The sequence below is a fragment of the Dipodomys ordii genome, unplaced genomic scaffold, assembly GCF_000151885.1.
Source record: "Dipodomys ordii isolate 6190 unplaced genomic scaffold, Dord_2.0 Scaffold54, whole genome shotgun sequence".
Lineage (NCBI taxonomy): Eukaryota > Metazoa > Chordata > Mammalia > Rodentia > Heteromyidae > Dipodomys > Dipodomys ordii.
Window position 1 is genome coordinate 1,289,991 of NW_012267270.1, and position 6,381 is coordinate 1,296,371.

Here is a 6,381-nt window from a genome sequence, read left to right on the forward strand (position 1 = left end):
GCCGGGGCGGGCGGCCCGGCTCCGGCTCCGGCCTTCGCAGGGCGCCCAGGGGGCCATGGGGGAGCGACCTCTTTTCCATGCGAGCCGCAAGTGGGGCGCTAATGAGGCCGATCCGCTAATTAAGAGGAGTGTGGAGGGGGGGCCTCGGGGGTCAGGAGGGGGCGCCGGCTGACCCCTAACCTCTGACCTGGCTGCAGCTCATACCCCACCCGCGGCCCGTGGAGTCGCGGGGTGCATTTGGGGACCCCGCCTGCTGGTGGGGAGCGAGGCCGCAGGTGGTCCCCGGAGAACCCCGGCCCCGGGTTGGGTGTGAGCTGGGGTTTGTGCCCCTGGACGAGGCCCCCGCAGTGAGGTTCAGAGGCGTCCGTGGGGGACCCCGCGGGGCGGGGGGGGGGTGGGCAGAGGTAGACAGACCCTGGGCGGCAGAGGCTGCCGGCTGCAGAGCAGCTGGGGACTGGAAGGTTCTCAGGAGAGCTGTGTTCTCAAGGAAACCGGGCCCATTCGGCCTCTAGGAATTTTTCCAAGAGGGAGGCGGGGTGTGGCAGCTGCCCCAGCCTCTGTGCACCCTGGAGCCTCTGTGCACCCTGGAGCCCCTGTGCACCCTGGAGCCCCTGTGCACCCTGGAGCCCCTGTGCACCCTGGAGCCTCTGTGCACCCTGGAGCCCCTGTGCACCCTGGAGCCCCTGTGCACCCTGGAGCCCCTGTGCACCCTGGAGCCCCTGTGCACCCTGGAGCCGGGAGACTGGGGCTCAGGTGCCAGGAGGAACTCCTGCCTGTATATTCCTGGCTGCTCAGGAGGCTGAGATCCCAACCTGGAGACCCTGATCTCCAGTTAACCAGTTGCAGGTATGGCTGAGTGGTAGAATCTGAATTGAAAACAAGGAGGGCCGGCGCCTAGTCCTGAAGTCAGGGTGCCAGCTGCACTCTTGATGGGTCGGGAGATTTGAACTGTGAAGGCTGATCTCTGGGCCCCTGTTGACAGCTCTTGGCTGCTTGTGGTAAATTGGATATTGGAGAGGGGGGAAGAGAAGGGGAAGGGAGAGGAGGGGAGCGGGAAGCCCCGAGACTGTTTGGCTTTCAAGAGGCCCGTGTGTTGTCAGGTAAGTTCTTTCATTCGGCCCTGGCCTGGGTTGTGTGCTTGCCTCTTGCGGGCGGCCGGGCTGCTCTGGGTCCAGGCTGGAGGGTGGGGGGCTGCATCTCTGTGTGGGAGCCGGCTCTTTGAAGGGCCTGGCTCGGAGGTGGGGCGTGACTGGAGGAAGGCAGAGGGATTCTGGGTAGCATGGGATCTTCCAGTCCATCCATGATCAAGAAGAAAGGGCCCGAGATGACACATCTGGTGCTGACCCTCAGAGCGGCCCGCTTGGGCCCGTCTGACAACAGTGCCCATTCAGGAAGGACACAAGGGTCTCAGAGGACAGCCCTGCTGTCTCCACCCGCCGCCCCAGGGAAGAATGGGGACCCTGCCCACCAAAATGGGCTCAGTGTGGAGATGCTGGGGTGGGGACGTGGCCCTTGGGGACCCAGCACTGGCTCTGAAGTGGGGTTCACTGGAAAGACTCCCCTCCCAAGGCTGCACGATCTGCGTGCACAAGCCTGGCCCCTCAGGCAGCAGGGAGACCAGGCTGAGACAGAGGGCCCCCCCTCCCCCGCAGCCTCGCCTGGAGCCCAGGATGTGAACCCCCCAGGAGCGAAGGCTTCGGCTCCTCCACCCACCTGACCCGGCTCCCAGGACTTTGCCACCCCTGCCTGTGGAGGGGTTGAAGCCCCTTCCTAGCGACTGGCAGGGGGAAGAAGCTGAACAGGCCAAGGAAGAGTTTGGAGCCTGGGGTCCCCTCCTGTCCCTTCCCCAAGGCCTAGAGTGGGGGGGGGAGGGGGGCATGTGTGACCTTGGCATGCCAAATCAAAACCCTTGGCTGCTTGAGCCAGGCCTGGAGCTCAGTGCTGACCCGGGGGAGTCAGAGGGGGTCACACAGGGGCCATGGGGTTAGGAGAGCAGCGGCCAGAGCCTTCGACACTGGCGGGCATGGAGGGGTCTGGGCTGGTGGGCTGCATTTCCCCGCAGGCTTTCAGCAGACATGGTGCCCCCTGAGGCCAAGGGTGGTGCGGGACCCCCCCCAGAGGCAGGGGAGAGAGATGCCAGCAGACTCACACCTGACCCCTGCCCAGGCTCCCGCAGCAGCCAGCAGTCCCGGGAGAGCTTCAAGGTGTCCCCAGCCAGGGGGAGCCCCGCCCACCTTCCAAATGCACCCCACCCCTGGGGGATGAAGGCAGGAGGCAGGCTGATGAGTCGCCTTGTTCTCTGGGGTGAACCGGGGTCACGCAGCGAGCGAGCCCCCAAAGTTTCTGGTCAGACTAGCGGATGGGCTGGGAGTGTTTTATGACCGATGAAAGCAAGACTGGGAACTGTCCTGACGCGGCTAATGTGTGCTCATCTCGTCGGCTCTGGTGGGAGATGTGAGGTTGTCAGGGTAACGGAGGATGTGACCAGCCCGGATTGAAAGACCGTCTGGGACTGGGTGGGGGTGGGGGGGGGAACCTGCTGCAGATTCCAAATGAAGGGCTGCAGGAGCAGAGGCGGCTCCTGCCCCTCTGGTGCCGACCCCCGCTCCCTCCCCCCACCCCTGCCCTGCCCTCTGGGGTCCTGGAAAGGACAGCTGAGAGTCCTGACTCCCTTCACTGAGAAAGGGCTCCCTGCGGAGGCTCCCTGCTGATAATCAGTGGAAACCTTCAAAAAATGTTCCCACCATAAAACCAGTATTCCCCCCAAAATACGTGCCATCTGTCTGCCGCATGCCTTGAGACATTTTTCTCTTTCTGCTTTCAAATCTTTCTTTCTCTTCTCTCCTTCTTTAGTTGATTTTTTTTTTTCAATACTGGGGTTTGAACACAGGACCTGGTGCCTGGTAGACTGCCGCTGGGCCTTGCCTCTTGCCTCCTCTGCTTCGGTTGTTTTTGACATAGGGACTTGAGCGTCTTTTACCTGGGCCAGGTTGAGCTGCACCCCTCTGGGGCGGCGGGGGTTTAGGACTTGTGGAGATAGGGCCTCACGCACATTTTGCCCTGGCTGTCTCAGACCACCATCCTCCCGATCTCCAAGTTCTGAGAGGCCGGGGCACAGGTATGAGTCACTCACTGTACCTGGTCTCCTGGGAAGATTCACGCATCAGCAGAGCCGGGAAGAACTGCACCGTCAACGTCTTCATACCCTCTCAGCGGCTCTGGTGCACACTGTGTTTTAGTCCTCACGTGATGATGAGTCAGGACCTAAGGCTTTCTTCAAAGGTTTGTCTGCAAAGGACCGAGCTCTTCTTCTGTGAAGTCAGTGTCGAGATCTCAGAATGATGGAGTCGCAGCTCGGCCGTGTAGACGGCTGTGGACGCTGTGGACTACCGCACCTGGACCCCGGTTACAGGGAGAGGGATGCCGGGTGCGGAGGCGTGGGTCTGGGGGACCTGGCCACCCCTGACAGGCCAGGTATGAGATCAGACCCGGAGTGGGGGGGGGGGGGGGGGGAGGACCCTCAGGCTAGGCAGGTGCTCTGCCGCTCCGTCTACACCGCTGGACCCCGTTTGCGTTGGCCATTTGCGAGGTGGGGTCTTGTTTCGTGTGCGAGTGGCCTGGGCGGCTGGACTCTTGCTGCGCGTGCTGCTTTGTGGCTGGAGGCCTTCGGCATGCACGACGGCCCCACACCGGTGACAGCACGGATATACCGTCTCCTGGAGAATTTTATTTTAACATAAGTAATAGGCTTTTATGCTCCTGGGTCTTGTATTAATTAACCTAGCATACTTCCCTGCAAAGAAAAAAAATCAATTGACTTCTAGAAAAATTCCCCATGACCTAGGTCACAGGGTGTTTGGAAATCGGTTCTGGCTGGGGGTGTTTAATGGTGTGTGTGTGTGTGTAAGAGAGGGAGAGAGAGAGGGAGAGAGAGAGAGGGAGAGATGACTTCCCATGAGAAGTTGGGGCCCTTGGTGACCCGGTGAAGGCTGGGGTTGACCTCCCCTCCCACTGGCTGCCAGAAAGCCTGGCTTGGTGCCCCCCAGGAGGACAGGAATGCCGCTCAGGTATGGATACAGGGGCTCAGAGGTGGAGAGTAAGATCTGACCGTGTTACACCTCCACCATGCTCCAGGTCCTGGATTCCACCGTGCTCAGGGGCCTGGCAGCTGGTGGGCCTAGCGTCTCCTTGCTGCCGGGCGGGTGGAGGGTGTGTTTCTGGGACCAGCAGGAGTGGGGCATTGTGAGGCGGCTCCCCGGGGGCCTGCGGGCTGTGTGCCTGGAGGAGGAGGGCAGGAGGCAGGGCAGGGCTGTGGCCAGTGAGGTTGGGTCCGGGGAGGCCAGGGGAGTGGAGCTCAGAGCTCGGGTCAGGTGACACGGGCTCCAGGCTGAGCTTGAGGCTCTGAGGGGGGAGACCTGTGAGTCTTTTTTCTTTTTTTAATTGTGCCAGTACTGAGGCTTGAACTCAGGACCTTGAGAGCTCTTGCTTTTTTTTTTTTTCCTCCTCGAGGCTGGTGCTGTACCACTTGAGCCATAGCTCAGCTTCTGGCTTTTGTTGTTGGCTCATTGGGGATGAGTCTTTCAGATTTGTCTGCCTGGGCTGGCATAATAACATGGTGACCCCCAGGTCTCAGCCTCCTGCGTAGCTTGGATTCCGGTATGAGCCACGGCGCCGACCTGGCTTGACTTTCCAAAGCTCCAGTCTGGAGTTTTGGCTGGGGGGGGGTGCTCTGTCTTGGTTGTCCCCCAGAGCATGTGGGATTCTGCTGTACGGCTCTGGGGTCCCTCCTGCCTGGCTGTGCCCGCCCACCCCCACGCCTCCCAGCAGCAGGCCTGGCTTGTGAGCCCAGAGAAGGGCCCTGTGCCTGCTCTATCTGCCCCTGTGCTGTCCCTGGAGGTCAGGCGGGTGCTGGGTGTGTTGCCTCTCTTGAGGGGGGGCAGGAATGGGGGGGCAGGCCCGGTGGACATTTCTTAGTGCCCAGGTGCCAGTGTTGCTGAGCAGAAAGATGCATCGAGCCGCCCGCCCGACTCCCTCACCCACCTCCAGACGGCTGCTGCCGAGGGTGGGCACGGCCCCGCTGGACCCCAGAGCCATGGGCTGCGGTTGCCTGTCTGCTGGGATGGCACTGTGGGTGTTTCCTGAGGCCGGGGCCAGGCATGGGGGTGAACGGCTGTGGGTAAACAGCCAGGCTTCTCTGGAGCTTGAGCAGTGTCTAAGGGGTCCTCGATGCCCCGGGCCTGGGTTTGGAGGGGCGGGGAGGTCCCTCCCCGTGTGTGCGCGTGCGCGTGTGTGCGTGTAGATGTTGAGAGATGGTGGTCTGGAGATTTCCTGGGTCAGGGGTGCCCTTCTGTGGGAAGCATCTCATGAAAACTGTGCAAAGAATCGGGTGAGTTCTTTTGCAACGTTGAGTGGGATTTATGGTGAAGCCTGAACTTTTCTTTCTGTTCGGTTAAAAATTAATCCAGCCAGTTGCTGCAGCTCACATCTGTAATTCCGGTGACTCAGGAGGTTGCTATTGGGTTCAGGGCCAGTCTGGGAAAAATAGTTCATGAGACCTCACCTCAACAACAAAACAAAGCCAGGCATGGCGGCCCGTACCTGTCACCACACACTGCAGGAACGGTAAATAGAACCGCACAGGCTCCACGGCGGCCTGGGAAAAACATGAGACCCTACTGGGAAACTAGCAAACGCAAAAGGGGCTGGAGGCATGGCTGAAGGGAGAGAGCGCCGAGCAAGCTTAAGACCCTGAGTCAAAACCCTGGTACTGCCAAAAAACATGGATTAGCTTAATATCTACTTGTTAAAGGTCTGTTGAGATTTCCCATTTCTTCTGGAGTCAAGATTGTGTGGAGGCTGAGATCTGTGGATGGAGGTGTGAAGTCAGCCAGGGTAGGAAAGTCTGTGAGACTCTTATCTCCAACCAACTGCCGAGAATTCAGAAGTGGAGCTGTGGCTCAAGTGGTAGAGTGCTAGTCTTGGGCACAGAGGCTCAGGCAGAGTGCCAGGCCCTGAGTTCAAGCCTCATGACCCACGCACACACGCACGCACACACACACACGTGCGCACACACACACGCACTCACGCACACACGTGCGCACACACATGCACGCATGCACGCACGTACACATGCGCGCACACACACACGCGCGCGCACACACACGCATGCACGCGCGCACACACGCACATGCACACACATGCACACACATGCACGCATGCACGCGCGTACACACGCGTACACGCGCGCGCACACGCACACACGCACACATGTGCACACACACGCGCACATGCACACACACGCATGCACGTGCGTACACACACGCGCAAATGCACGCACACACATGCACACACATGCATGCATGCACGCGCGCACACACACAC